Below are 16,852 nucleotides of genomic sequence, written 5' to 3'. Positions count from 1 at the left end.
CTGAATAGGAGAAAACATTTGCAAATCATACATCTGATAAGGGGTTAATATCCAAAATATATAAAGAATTTACGTAACTTAATACAAACAACCCAATTTTAAAAAATGGGCAGAAAGCTTGAATAGACATTTTTCCAAAGAAGACATGGAAAAATGTCAGAATCACTAATCATCAGGAAAACACTAATCATCAGGGAAACATAAATGAAAACCACAATGAAATAACGCTTTACATCTGTCAGAATGGCTGTTATAAAAAAGACAAAAAAATAATAAGTGTTGATGAGAATGAGGAACAGGAACCCTCATACACTGTTAGCGGAAATGTAAATTGGTGCAGCCACTATGAAAAAATAGGATGGAGTTTTCTCAAAAAATTTCAAATAGAACTACCATACATTCTAGCAATTTTGCTTCTGGGTATTTTTCTAAAGACAATGAAAACACCAATTTGCAAAGATACATTTATCCTTATGTTTATTGTAAGATTATTTACAGCAGCCAAGATATGGAAGCAATCCATCAACAGATGAATTATGCATTAATAGACAGATGGAAAAGAAGAAGGCATACATACACACATATAAACATACATACAATGGAATATTACTCAGCCAATAAAAAAAGGATGAGATCTTGCCATTTATGACAACATGGATGGACCAAGAGGGTATTATGGTAAGCGAAATAATTCAGAAAGTATCAAATACCATATGATTTTACCTATATGTGGAACCTGAAAAACAAAACAAATGAACAAACAAATTAAAAAGAAACAGACGCCTAGATACAGGAGACTGTTGGTTTTTAGAGGGGGGAGCAGTTGGGGGATGGGCAAAGTAGGTGAAGGGGATTAAGAGGAACAAACTTTTGGTTATAAAATAAATAAATTATGGGGATGTAATATACAGCATAGGGAATATAGTCAATAATATTGTAATAAATTTTTATGGTGATGGATGGGAACTAGACTTATTGTAGGGATTACCTAATAATAGACAAAAATTTCAAATCACTATGATGTACACTTATAACTAATAAATTATATTTCAATAAAAAATAGTAGTCATCTTCAAGCATTTGGGAAAACCCTGGAACTAGTTGGTATCTGGTTTGCTTTTAAACTATAAGGCTTACAAAGCCTTTATTGAGCTCTGTAGCTGAAAATGCCATTTCACATTTAATAGCCATGATGGAAGTCCTGTACAGTTATTCCACCATGGACACCCTCGAGTCATATTTGTTCTACTGTCCAAACATAGTAACTTTTATCATAAACTTGTCATTCTACTGTATTAAATGTATGTATGAAAATGGTTTAGAAATCATGAAGTCTTTTGTAAATATAATGGTCCTTGATAACTTGTAACTACTTTGTAGTAAAATATTTTTAACCAAATATTGATTCTAAAATATTGTGAAACAAGAAAAGTGAAAGAAGGGAAATCTAAATTTGAAGTTAGCGGGTTTCTCTTGCTCATTGACAAGACAATTCATCCTGACACTAGTCAGGTTTACAACCTAGGTTACATAGTTGATGTAACTGTCTCTTTGACAGGGTTAGAATTAGCTCTAGTACATAGAATATTCCTTTTATAAACTGTAAATACCGGAAGAAAAGCTCTTTGTAACGGAAATAACTACTTGAAAGAATGACCCTGAGAATATAGAAGGGTAACAGTCCTAGGTTTGTGCTCTTGATCTAGGTGTAGTCTGCTTTTCAACAAACACATAATCAGAGGAAAACATAACAATGAGAAAAGGGAGAGCAGCTTAACCAACCAGATGGGCCAAATGAGCCTGTTAATGAAAACATTTGACAAATATTGCCCTGTATATTCATTTATGCTGGCTTGCCTCAGAACAAATTATATACCTGATGTTTTGAACTTTGGTAATTTTTTTCCAGATTTATTGAGAAATAATTGACATACATCACTGTATAAGCTTAAGGCATATAGCATGATAGTTTAATTTACATATATTGTGAGATGATTATCAAAGTAAGTTTAGCTAACATCCATCACCTCATATAGATAAAATAAGAAGGCCGGAAAGAAGAAAAGAAAAAAGAAAAAAAATTCCATGTTATGAGAACAATTAGGATTTATTCTCTTAACTTTCCTTAACTTATCATACAGCAATGTTAACAATAGTCATCACGTACTACATTACATCCCCAGTATTAATTACCTTATAACTGGAAACTTTTACCTCTTTGACCACCTTCCTCCAGTTGCCCCATACCACTCTCTGCTATCTTGTAATCACATGTCTGATCTCTTTCTCTGAGCTTTTCTGTTTCTTTTTTTTTAGATTCTACATATAAGTGAGATCATACACTATATGTCTTACTCTGTCTGACTTATTTTACATAGCAAGGTTCATCCATATTGCCACAGATGGTAGGAGTCCTTATTTCTATATGGCTGGATAATAGTCCTATATATATAAAAAACACAACTTCTTTATCCATTCATCCATCAGTAGACATTCATATTGTTTCCATGTCTTGTCTATCATAGATAATGCTGCTGTGAACATAGGAATGCAGCTATCTTTTTGACATAGTGCTTTAATTTCCTTTGGATAAATTCCCAGAAGTCAAATGCTTCATCATTTAGTGGTTCTATCTTTAATATTTAGAGGATCCTTCAAATTTTTTGTCACAGTACCTGTACCAATTTACAATCCAACAGTGCCCAAGGGTTTCTTTTTCTTCACATCCATGCCAGAATTTAGCTCTTGTTTTTTTGATGATGGATATTCTAACAGGCATGATTTAATATCTCATTTTGGTTTTAATTTGAATAATTAATGACTAGTGAGTATCTTCTCATGTACCTTTTGGCCTTTCACATATCTCTTTTGGTGAAATTTCTATTCAGGTCACTTTTCCATTTTTTAATTGGGTGTTTTATATGCTATTGAATTATATGAGTTCTTTATACATTTTGGGTAATACCCAAAATCCTTTATCAGATATATAGTTATATAGTTTGCAATTTTTTGCGCATTCCACTGGTTGTCTTTTCACTTTGTTGATGCTTGATATTTCTGTGTAGAAGTTTTTTTTGTTTTGTTTTTTGTTTTTTTTTTATTTCATGAAGTCCCACGTGTTTATATTTTAATTTGTTTCTGGTGCTTTAGGTGTCATGTCCAAAAAAATCACTATCAAGACGCATGTTAAAGAGCCTTATTCTTAAGTTTTCTTCTAGGAATTTCATACTTTCAGGTCTTACATTTATGTCTTTAATCCATTTTAAGTTAATTTTTGTGAGTAATATAAGATAGTAGTTCAGTTTCATTCTTTTACATGTAATTTTCCAATTACCCCAGGCTCATTTATTGAAGAGACTGTCTTTACTCCATTAAGTACTCTTGGCTCCCTTGTCAAATATTAGTTGACCAATACACTTATTACTGGGCTCTCAAATTTGTTCCATTGGTCTATTTGTTTTTATGCCAGTACTATACTGTTTTGGTTATAATAGCTTCATAGCATAGCTTGTAATAAGGGAGTGTAATTCTTCCTGACTTGCTCTTCTTTCTCAGGATCTTTTGGTTATTTTGGGTGTTTTGTAGTTACATATAAACTTTAGGATTTTTCTCTACATCTGTAAAAAATGCCATTGGAATCTTGAGAGGGATTGCATTGAATCTATATATGGTTTTCGATAGTCTTGATATTTTAACAATATTAATTCTTCCAATCCATGAGCATGGGAAACTTTTCCATTTATTTGTCTTCCTCTATTTCTTTCATCAATGTCTTATAGTTTCCAGAGTAAAGATCTTTTACCTCCTTGTTTAAACTTATTCCTAAGTATTGTATTGTTTTTGATGCTAATGTGAAAGAATGTTATTTTAGCTGTGGGCTTTTCACATGTGGCTTTTATTATGTTGATATACATTTCCTCTATTATCCACTTTATTGAGCGTTTTTATCATAAATGGATGTTGAATTTTGTCAAATGTATTTTCTTTATCTATTGAGATGATCATATGATCTTTGTGCTTCATTGTTTTTTCACGCATTGTATCACGTTGACTGATTTGCAGATGTTGAACCTCCTTGCATACCTGGAAGAAATCCCACTTGACCGTGGTGTATGATCTTTGTAATATACTGCTGAAGGTGGCTTGCTAGTATTTTGTGGAGGGTCTTTGCATCTATATTCATCAGGAGTATTGGCCTATACTTTTCTTTATTTGTAACATCTTTCTCTGTTTTTGGAATCAAGGTAATGCTGTCTTCATAAAGTAAGTACGAAACTGTTCCTATCTATTCAGTTTTTTGGAAGAGTTTTAAAAAGATTGGTATAAATTCTTCCTTAAAAGTTTGGTAAAATTTATCAGCAAAGGCATTGGTCCTGGCTTTTTTTTGTTAGGAAAATTTTGAAAAAAGAAAAACAAAAAGAAATTTTTGATTTTTGAGTCTATCTCCTAATAATTGGTCTTCCAATTTTCTATTTATCCCTGTTTCAGGCTTGGCAAGCTATAACTTTTTAAGATTTTTTTTTTCTCATTTCTTCTAGGTTGTCTGTTTCATTGGCATGTAGTTTTCTTGGTTAGTCTAGGTAAAATTTTGTTTATCTTTTCAAAAAACCAATTCTTAATTTGGTCAAGCATCTGTATTGTTATTCTGTTCTCCATTTTGCTTATTTGTCTTCTATATTATTTTCTTTCTTCTGCCAACTTTGGGCTGTTTGTTCTTTTTTTCTGGTTTCTTAAAACATAGAGTTATGTTGTTTATTTGGAATCTTTCTTTCTTCTTAGTATTGACATCCATTGCTATGAACTTCCCTCATAGAACTGTTTTTGCTGCATCCCATAAATTCTGGTATGTTGCATTTCCATTTTCATTTGCCTCAAGAACCTGTTTTATTTCTCTTTTAATTTTTTTTGATTCATTAGGTATTCCAGAGAGTGTTTAAATTCCATGCATTTGTGAATTTTCCAGTATTCCTGTTAATTGATTTCTAGTTTTATATTATCGTGGTCAGGGAAGATACTTGATATGATTTTAAACTTCTTGAATAAGGCTTTGCTAAGCCTAATATATGGTTTTGTGTCCTAATATATAGTCTATCCTAGAAAATGTTCCATGTGCTTTTGAAAAGTGTATACTGTGCTATTGTTGGATAGGATGTTTAGTTTATCTCTGTTAGGTCCATTTTTTGTATATTGTTGTTCACATTTGCTTATTCTTACTGATTCTCTGGATGATCTAGCCATTGTCAAGAGTAAGATATAAAAGTCCCCTACTATAATTGTATTACTGTTTATTTCTCCTCTTAACTCTGTTAGTTTTTGTTTTATATACTTAGGTGCCCTGGATGTTGGACACATAAATATTTATAATTGTCAGATCTTCCTGATGGACTGACAGCATTATTATTATGTAATGATCTTCTCCTTTTTTACTATTTTTGAAGTCTATTTTGTCAATATAAATATAGCTACCCCTGCTTTTTGTTGTTGTTGTTACCATTTGCTTGAAATAACTTTCCCATCCCATCCCTTCCCTCTCAGTGTGTGTCTGTAAGGCTAACATGAGTTTCTTGAGGCAGAATATCATTGGATCTTTTTTTTTTTAAATCTATTCAGTCATTCTGTGTCTTTTGATTGGAGAATTTAATCCACTTAAATTTAAATAATTATTGATAGACAAGAGTTTACTATTGCCATTTTGTTAATTGGTTTCTTATCCTGTTTTGTTTTGTTTTGTTTCAATGTCTTTTGGTATCAGTATACTTTGACTTCTTTATCATGCTCTTTTTGTATAATTATTACTGGTTTTTCCCTAGTTGTTACCGTGAAGCTTACATAAAATATCTTAAAATTTTAACCCCATATTTTAAGCTGATAAATTTAACTTCAATAAAACTTCAGTAAAACTTTTAAACTTTAAATTTTCACCCAATAACTTCAATAAAACTCTTTACTCAATAAAATTCTTAAACTTTAAATTTCCACCCCTCTTCACATTTTAGGTTATTGCTGTTATAATTTGGATATTTTTATACTGTATAATTAATAGTAAATTACTGGAGTTAAGGTTACTTTGATGCTAATTATTTAAAGATTTATTTATTTATTTGAGAGAGAGAGAGAAGGAAAGAGAGAAAGAGAGCACCTGTGCACATGCAAGGAAGGAGGGCAAGGGGAGAGAATCTCAGGCAGACTCCCTGCTGAGCCTGGAGCCCAATACAGGGCTTGATCCCACAACCCATGAGATCATGACCTGAGCCAAAATGAAGAGTCAGAAGTTCAACTGACTAAGCCAACCAGGCACACCCTGTGCTAATTTTTATAAACTTTTAAACTAGAGTTATAAGTGAATTATACCAGTACCTTGTTACAGAATCTATTTGACTATATAATTTGCCTTAACAGTGAGTTTCATGCTACCTTTTTCTTCTGTTTTTTTAAGATATTAATTAGTATTATTTTAATTCCTCAAAGAACTCCCTTTAGCATTTCTTGTAAGGCAGATCTGGGGGTAATGAACTCCCTTAGCTTTTGTTTGTTCAGGAACGTCTTTATCCCTCCTTCATTATTGAAGAATAGCTTCACTGGGTATAGTATTTTTAGTTGACTATTTTTTTTCCTTTCAATATTTTGATTATGTTGTCCCATTCTTTCTTAGCCTGAAATACTTCTGTTGAGAAATCTGCCAATAATTTTATGGTGGTTCTTTTTGTGTAACTTCTACCTTTTGCCTTGTTGCTTTTAAAATTCTTTGTCTTTGACTTTTGACAATTTAATTAGAATGTGCCTTGGTGTTGCCCCACTCAGGTTCAAACTATTTAGAGTTCTTTGAGCCTCATGGATGTGGATGTCCATTTCTCTTTTCTGGTTTGGGAAGTTTTCAGCCATTATTGCTTTGTATATAGTTTTTGCCCCTCTCTCTTCTCATTCAGAAAGTCCCATAATATGAACCTATTTCTTTTCATGTGTTCCATAAATCTTGCAGGCTTTATTTTTTAAATTTTATTCTTTTTTGTTGTTCTTGTACCTCTGAGTAATTTATCCTCCAAGTCACTGATTCTTTCTTTTTCACATTTGAATCTGCTTTTGAAACTCTCTACTGATTTTTTCACTTCAGTTGTTATATTTTTCATCTTTAGGATTTCTGATTTTTTTTTATGAGTTTCTATTGCTTCGTCAATTTTCTTGTTCTGTTCATGCATTGTTTTCCTAATTTCTTTTAAAAGATTTATTTATTTATTTTAGAGAGAGAGAAAGAGAGAGAGCAGGAAGAGGGGTGGAGGGATAGAGAGAGACAGACAGAATCTCAAACTGACTCCCTGCTGAGCACAGAGTCCAACATGGTGCTCAATCTCATGACCCTGAGATCACGACCTGAGCCAAAATCAAAAGTTGGATGCTTAACTGATTGGGGCACCCAGGCGTCCTGTTTTCCTAATTTTGTGTAGTTATTTGTGTGTGTTTTCTCTTAGTTTATTAAAATTCTTTAAGAGGATTATTCTAAATTCTTTGATAGTTCAAAGAGTTTTAGAGCTTTATCAGTTTCTTTTGGTGGTGTCATATTTACTTGATTTTTTATGATTCTTGATTTCTTACATGGTATCTGCACATTTGAGTAATCAGGTTCTCTTTCAGACTTAAAGGTTTGTTTGGACAGAGATAAATATTTAGCGGACAGTTCAGCTTGGGTTTCTGGGTGTGTCTGATGGTAATATTTTTAAACAGTTAGTGCCTGCTATAATAACTTATTTCTGGGTAAGGCAACTGTTTGATCTCTGAGGTTAGGAAGGAGGGTGTACTACTGGCTGAGAACTATTGGATGGGACTACTGGCTTTTCACTACTTAAGTGAGGGTGTAGGAAGTGCTCCATGGTTTCCTGGATTCTCCAGTCAGCCTTACTAGATGGTTGGGACTGGATACTCTATTCAGTTGTAAATGGAGCTATAAATAAGCTTCCCTGCCCTGGCAGGGCAGTGAAACAGAACCCAGGGCCTGTACGATTTGTTGTTTTAGTATTCAAATCAAGCCAACGCACACACCTAATTCCCTGGTCGGATGAAGCCACCAGTTTTACTCTGTAAATGAGGAAAGCCACAGGCTGTGCTCTCTGTTCAAATGCCATTCTACATAGCCTCACTGTTGAATGGGCTTCTCAACTTCCTCTGTACCCTGGCTAGGTTTCCTATTTGGAGTGGCTGAAGGTTGTATTCAGTGATGAGTAAGGCTATGGAGAAGCAGCTTTGAAATTGGTGAAACTCCTTGTTTGCTGTCATAAGTCATATCCAAGTTCTGTGGCCAAACAGGGTAACTGGCTTTGTTCTGCAAACTTTTGGCTCTGCCTGCCCTTCCCTCAGCTTGAACACTGCTGGGCTACATAGATTTCAAGTGTTTTTGACAGATTTTCTGGTCAGATGGTATAAAGAACCATAGTGTGTACAGAGTTATGGCCAAGCCCTCTTGCCTGGATGGGAAGAGAAAGGGCTACTTCAGGCTACTCTCAATTTCTCAAACAGGATGTCCAGTTGGGAGGAACTGGAAACTACCCTCAACCTTGGCTATGAATTAACCTCTCTGCGTGTGCATAGCATAGAAAGTCTCCATAGCTGTGCAACTTTGCTCTGGGAACTATCACTTCTATCTGCCAATCTCTTGGCTGGAGCACTGCTGCTTGGACACACAACTTCCAGGAGTTATTGCCAGTCCTTATGATCAATGGTGTTGGGAAGGCACTCTCTGCAACACTAGGGCTGTGACTCAGCACCTGGCCTGGGTGTGGCTGTTGGAGAACAAAAATTCGACCAGGAAATTTAAAGATTAAATTGGTTTTATTCAATGATTCGTGGATCAGGCAGCATCCCACCTAATAAAGAGAAGGCACTCTGAAGAATTGTACAAATGGAAGGCCTTTACAAGCAGCAATGGTGTGGGACAAGGAAGTTATTAGAAAAAATAAAGATTGTTTCAGGAATCGTCACCTTCCCTTAGGGGAAAAGGACAGGGTGTCTTAGGCAGACCACATCACTAGTGCTGATCAGGAAATTCCAGACCAATTGGTTTAAATTCCCCTGCTGGAGAGGCTGAAACCACAATTTGGTTAGGTATTAAATCTTAACATAAATTACTCTTTTCTGTTTTTGCGGTTTCTTTTTTACATGGGCAAACCTCTCTCTAAGGCCAACAAAACTCCTTTGAGGGTCCAAATCAGGCTGATCTGCACTCTGCCAAGTTCTTCCATTAAAGTATGCCCTCGATTTTGTTCTGCAAATAAGGAAAACTGATGGTTGGGATTACTACTTAGTACTACAGGTGTGAATCCAGTCTGTCAAGATTCATGTGCTGGTTGTTGCAAGTCCTTCTCTGATTTCCATTATAGGCAGATTGTCAGTAGTTGAGCCCCACAGATTCCTGCAATCCTCATAGTATGAGATCAGAGTGGGGACTCCTAGAAAGTGACCAACAGTGCTGTGGTTGAGGGGCAAGTCTGAGATTCTGGTTGTCCCTCTGGATTCTCTTTCTGCCCTGGAAGAATGAGAGGCTCAGAGGGAACATCTCCACATGATGGCACTACACTGTCCTGTGAGGAGAGGCAATGTTGTTAATGTGTAGCTGTTTTCTTTTATTTTACCCTTCTAGAACATTTTGTCTTGGTCTCTGTGGTGCAGGGGTGTGCTTCACCTCACCAATATATTCTGGGATTCTCTCAGTGGTATCTTGTTCTTGAATAAATATTAGTTTTCTTCTTGTGGAACAGTCAGGAAGGACCCATGATGCCATCTAGGTGATGTCACCTCCTGGGGTCAATTTCTTAAACTTTGTTGAATTTCTTTGGCATAAAATAAAGCTAAAATTTGAAGGTACAGATAGCCAATATGGTATCTCTCAAAGAAGAGAAATTTCAATTTGAAGGCTTTTAATGTTATAGCTGTCAATATTTTTTTAAGATTTTATTTATTTATTTATTTATTTATTTATTTATTTATTTATTTAAGAGGTAGAGCGAGAGGGCCCAGCAGGGGGGGTGGCAGACAGAGGGAGAGAGAGGAGCAGACTTCCTGCTGAGCAAGAAGCTTGACTCATGGCTCCATGCCAGTACCCTGAGATCATGACCTGAGCTCAAGGCAGTTGCTTACTGACTGAGCCACCCCAGTGCCCCTGCCAAAAAAAATTTTTTTTAATTCAAACCAGGTAAATATAATTACAGGATTTTAGGAAGACAGATGTACTGAGTTTTTGGTTTTTTGGTTTTTTAATTTTTTGATAGAGCACATGAATGAGGAAGTAAGGTAGGGACAGAGGGAGAGAGAGCAAATCTTAAGCAGCCTTCTTGCCCATGACCCTGAGATCATGACTTGAGCAGAAATCAAGAGTCGGATGCTCAACAGACTGAGCCACCTAGGCACCCTAAGAAGACTAATGTAGTGAGTTTTTACACTTATGCACAATATTATCTAATCTATACACAACAGAATTTTGAAAAAGATGGATTTTTAACTATGGTGACATTTCAAATCTAAAACGTACTCCTGTTCTATCTATGTGGGTCTTAAGAGATTTTCTTTTATCTTTTTTTTTATATTTTCATGCAACACATTCCTCCCTAGACACAGCCTTATTCCATAGTTATTCTGGTGGCTCACATAGTAGTATAAATTTCTCTTTCCTTGACATTTTCGCTGAGCTCTAGTTCTTTTTATTTTAGTGTATTCTTGACATGAATATCCCAGGCTTTTTTAATTTAACATGCTCGAAATAAGTATTCATTGCTATGGTTCTTTTAAATATAATCCCTGCCTTGATTAGTTGTAAGGTCATTCATCCAGTCATATAAACAAGCTTCATACAAGACTTTTCTTCTCCCATCTCCCATTCAATGTTTCAATAAATGTTATTGATTCAACCCCCAAAAGTTCTCTGTAATATACATCTTTTCTCTTCAAGCTACTTTTAATGCCTAGATCAAGATCTCTTTGTTCCTCATTTAAAAAAATCACTACAAAAATATCAAAGCATGTGTGTGTAAGAAAGTGGTGTGTGATAGAATACATCACAACATATTTGGCAGAGTTCAACCGAGCTGTATGTACAAGCTATGCTGATTAAAATACCTTTGAGTAGTTGCTTTGCATATGTTCATTTAGAAAATAATAAATAATAAAATAAAAATATTGAAATCTTGTACTGATATTGATACACTTAGACAACATTGGCACATTATGTATTTTTTTCAATTTACTTGAAATTTTTTGCAGCAACAAATTTGAAGAGCTATACAAATTCAGATCTTTTAATCCAGTGAGCTCTTCTCACTCTCAGTAATATATTCCTAGGCTGTGTTCAAGGTAGGGAAGTATATATATCCAAAGAGATGATCATTCACATTCTTTACAAATGTGAAACAGTAAGAGATAAACTATAAATAAAATTAAATTTTCAAAAATAAGAGAGTAACATAATTTTTCTAGCTGTATTTACAAATGAGAGATATGAATATTTGCCTATGGATGAAGCATAGCAAAGGAAGTAGAAGAAGAAGAAGAAGAAGAAGAAGAAGAAGAAGAAGAAGAAGAAGAAGAAGCAGAAGGAGAAGGAGAAGGAGAAGGAGAAGGAGAAGGAGAAGGAGAAAGAAAGTTCTCTTAGGAATGGCAAATCAAGATGATAGAGTCCAAGGTTAATTAGGCTAATTAGATTTATTTTATCTTCTAAAACAGAATGCATAAAATTACGTATTTTTTTAATAAGTTTTACTTTTCTATGAGTTGAGTATTTATGTTAAGAAATAATTACCACTTAAATGCTTTTTCAATACATATAACTCTTTCATGTATTTTTTCATCATTCATCACTAAAAGAAATTTAACATTATTAAACTTATGGTAAAAGAAGTTTATATTGATATTATATGAACGTTCTTTATTATTTAAATTAACAACTCAATTTATAGGAAAAATAGATTTCCCTCCACCTGAGTTGTTTCCAATTGCAAAACACTGGAAAGTATATATTCCATAATAGAATATTGATAAAATAGATAGTTTATTGATAAAATAGGTATTTTATTACACTTGTAATAAAATAACAAATGCATATCTATAATTATGTAGTTAAAGAATATCTAATGACATTGAAATATGTCATCATATTTTTTAAGTATAAATTAAGTGCTATATCACATTCAATTATGATCAAATTTTTGTTGAAAAAATATAAGAAATATGGCTATTTGGATGTGGCTGCCCATTTTACTAGACAACATTGTTAACAATAGATAATCTCTGACAAGTACTCTGAGTTGGAGGACTTTGCTATACACAGGGCCAGCTATATAATTTGCAGGCTTAGAGCAAAACAAAACTGCAGACCTCCTTTTTCAAAAGTTACTAAGAATTTCAAGACAGCAGAGCATAAAACCAAGCATGGGTCCCTCTGGCAAGGTCCTTATGATACAGTATTAATATTAATACTACGTTGGATTTTTGAAGCTTGGAAAACATTATAGGCCACACAAACTGAAGTAGAACTAGCAGAACTGCAATGGCTAACCACATGGGTATAGATCAAAAATCTTAGAAAAATGGAAATTTGAGAATGGGTATATTAAGCAAGACAAAAAACACACCTGGTTACTATGTCCCATAGCAATAAAGGATGTTCCATTAAAAAAGGTTATAGGCCAGGGCTGATAATAGGAAATCCTTTTAAAGAATTGTGCTCCCTGTTACTAAGGCAGATGATAAGATTTCAAAATAATAGAGGCCAGGTGTTGGTCTTTAACCATCAGGTAAAGATGGATAAATGTATTATATTTTATTTTTTTAAGATTTATTTATTCATTTTAAAGAGGAGGGAGGGGCAGAGGGAGAGGAAGAATCTCAAGCAAATGTCCTGCTTAGCGTGGAGCCCAACGCAGGGCTCAATGTCACTACCATGAGATCATGACCTGAGCTGAAATCAAGAATCAGACCCTTAACCAACTGACCCACCCAGGTGCCCACGGATAAATGTATTTTAGTAAATGACAAGGTTGAATTTGTAGTTTGGCGTGTCTGATCTTCGGAGAATTAGGCAAATACTTAAGGAGTATAAGCACGTAGGGGCAAGAAAAATTGCTCTATCTGATAAATCCAAGGAAATAGGGAAGTAGAAACCTAGCCCAGTAAAAAGTCTCTATAAATTTATCACAGGAGACACATCATGGATGTACACTCTGTCTCTTCTGCACTTCTGCTATGCTTATATTTAATTTTTGGAACTGATTTTCAAGAAAGTTTTCCTTCTGCTACAGGAGCTGAGGTGTTTTAAAATGTTTCCTCAGAGGCCTGGCTTTTACAGCATCATTACAGTTGCTTAGTAATAATAATAATAATGATAATAATAATAATAATAATAGAAGCTCAGATCATCCCATTTTCTTTTTATTCAAAGACTTCTGAAGTTATTAACAAAGTTAGATAAGTCTAAAATTCTTAAATTATACTTGAACTATAATTTCAAGTGCTAGAGCTCTTGAAAAACACAATATTTCACTTTTCACCTAGAATTAGTTGCACATAGATTGGAGTCTTTCTGCTTTTGATGCCACAGTCCTCCAGTGGTTAACACCACCCTAATGTACACCAGTAATGAAGTTCTTTTTTCCACCTGACTAATGAGTGTTCTACTTCTAGAATCTTATCTTGGGAGTCTACTGTCTCTATTTCTTATATAAAGCATCAAAATGTTTCTTCCTGAGTCAGGGATAAGAAAAGGAATTGGCTGTAGTTAGTTAATTTGTCAGATGATCCCAAAAAGCAGGATTTAAGGAAGAGGAAGATTGGGAAAGGAAAAGGCAAGACAAAGGCTCATTACTGAGGGCATTGCTGTAGGCATTGCTAACCATCACCACTGCTGGTTTGTTATTACCCCTAAGATGTCTATGAAATGCAACAAGAATTGTTGACCTAAAGCAGAAAACAATGAAGCATTTATGACATCCATCCCATTGTTGAAAGTTTCTCTCCTGGGTGATCCCTGCGTTTTCTGCCTGCCCTTGACCATGGATTAGGCTCATCCTGATCTAGAGTTGGCTATGAATCGAAAGCAAAAGTCATGTGCAAACTTGAGATGAGAAGTTAGTATCATGAAGTGAATCTGATCTCTCAAAAGACTGACCACCACAGCTGAAACTGAAATTAGATTGGACTGGAAGGCTGTAACACCCACTATAACCAATTGCATCTCCTCCAACTCACTTTCAGTATTCTAAAGTTGTTTTTTGTTTGTTTGTTTTTATACCTCACTAGTCTCTTTTTAGCTCCTCTCCCATTCTTGGTTTTTCTGGGTTAATACAATTTGATTTCTTTAATTTTGTATTACTTGGTGTTTTGGAATGAAGAGATGTAATTTCTTGTTTAACTAGAGAGAAAAAAGAAGTATATATCTCACTGTATCTTTGGGAAAGGTCCTAGAGCAAAACCTTCAGGTTTTTAACCCATTTCTTCAGAAACCTTTTATAGTGTGCTATAAAATATTATGTTCAAATACAGTTAATTATCAAATACTAATATTTACAATCTATATCTGCTGTCTAAACAACAACAACAAATAGTTCATTCAATTTGCTCACAAATACAACCTGAACATACATTACCTCTCATTATAAAAATACACAGAAAATAATTTAGATCTTACACTGATGGATTTATCTTCCTGGAAACAAAGAGCCATTTTATAAAGGTAAATGTAAATTCAAAATAAAACCCAACCAAATGTATAAAAGTTTTTAAATGATCATTCTAATTTTGTCTTATATAAAAATATATTTTGTGTTACATAAATGAGAAATTATTCAAGATGAAATATGTTATTTTTGCTTATAATTACTATGGCTAGTTCATTGTACTGTGAGAGGAGCATTTTTCAGAAATATAAAATATATTTCTATGAGTTATAAAGTTAAATTTATGGAAATGATTTGTAATTTATTGAAATACATTTGACACTGTACATTTGTTAAATATCCAGTGGAAATATTTTTCTTTACATTGTTTTAGAACAGAGGAAATGCCTCAGGGGAACTGCCAAGCTTTCTCTCTTCAACTGACAAATAATTTTATGGCAATAGTTATTCAATTTCTTAAAATCATCAATTTTATATCAAGCCCTATCAAGTAGACAATTTTAATAAAATGTTTACTATTATTTTTGTTTCTAAAGGCCATAAAACTCCAATAATATGAAGTAAAACAAAAGAATTGTTTTGCTAACAAAACAATGAATAATTTCATGAAACTGTCTTGTTAAATATCTTGGGCTTGACACATTGTTGGTTATAATGACAGGTTACATGGAATTATAATACATGCTCACTTGGCTGATATTACATAGGATCAGAATGTTTCAAGCAAGAATGTTAAAAATTCATGCTGAACTAAATGCTTTATGGAAAGAAAAAATAAAGAGTTACACTACCATTTTTAATATATGGAAATGCTGTTAATTATGAAAATACACATTGTATAATCTGACTTTGCTAAGAATTTCAAAATACTAAACAAGTACTTCAGAAATAAAAGCATCTCTTTGAGGGGTGCCTGGGTGGCACAGTCAGTTAAGCCTCTGACTCCTGGTTTCAGCTTAGGTCCTGATCTCAACATCATGGGATCAGCCCTGTATGGGCTCCACACTCAGTGTGGTCTGCCTGAGATTTGCTCTTCCTCTCCCCTTCCTGCTAATGATCACTCTTTCTCTCTTTCTGTCTCTCTCTTTCTCTATATATATGTATCAAATAAGTAAATAAATTTTTAAAAAATAAAAAAGTGTTGGGGTACCTGGGGGGCTTAGTCAGTTAAGCATCTGCCTTCAGCTTGGGTCATGATCCGAGGGTCCTGGGATTGAGCCCCCCATTGGGCTCTCTGCTCAATGGGGAGTCTGCTTTTCCCTCTCATTTTCCCTCTGTGCTCTCTCTCTCAAATGAATAAAATCTTTAAAAAAATTTTAAAAATTGAATAGTGTCTGAATTCATGACTTACCATTACCTATTGTGGCAGATTGGGTTCTCCAGGTAGCAAACCCAGAGACAGAAAATAACACATGGAAGTTTATTCAGGAATATTCTTGAGGTAAAGCTCTGGGGGTGAAGGAAAAGAAGCAGGATTGTGTGGTAGGGAAAGGTAGTTTGTGATGCACTCTTTACAAAAGCCTCCATCAGTTTCAGGGGTATTGCTGAGACTGGGATGACCCATTCAGAATAATTCTGAACTGGGGTGAGAGGGCTAGCCCTTTGTGTACTCATCTAAATTTGCCATCGGAACTCATCTAGAGGCAACATAACTTTAAGCAAAGCTATTTTCCTTAAGTGAGACAAATTGGAGTGCTCCAAAGAATGTAAGGGAGGAATGCCATTTTATTTCTGTACAGGAATCTGGTAGTGCATCACACAATCCCCTACAATTTATCCCTTTTGCTACACTGGAGTAGAACATATAGGATTCCAGGATTGTAGTGTGCTATTTTCATAAGACAGCAAGGTTAGTGGGAAAAATCGTGTCCCCTGCTATTGTAGTTGGACTCAGGACTTAATAAGCATGCATCCTTTCCTACTATCTCCCTCCATATTTATTTATTCTAGGTTCCTGTCAAACTCAAGTAACAATTCTGCTAGTATCAATGGTGAACTGGTAGCGTGATCCAGAATCTCATTCATCAGTGGAAAATATAATATTTGTAGCATGTCCAGCTGGTTCTGGTCTTTTTGGATGATGTTAAGACAGAAGGTGGAAGAATAAACATAGCTCCAGGCAAAATTATAAATGAATACTGAGATCTGTTCCAAGTAAATACAAACTGTTTCGGATCCTCTTTTCTGATAGAAATGGAAAA

This window comes from Ursus americanus, chromosome 13 (genome assembly GCF_024610735.1).
Source record: "Ursus americanus isolate L20-20 chromosome 13, mUrsAme1.1.p, whole genome shotgun sequence".
Lineage (NCBI taxonomy): Eukaryota > Metazoa > Chordata > Mammalia > Carnivora > Ursidae > Ursus > Ursus americanus.
Note: the sequence above shows the minus strand (reverse complement) of the source record.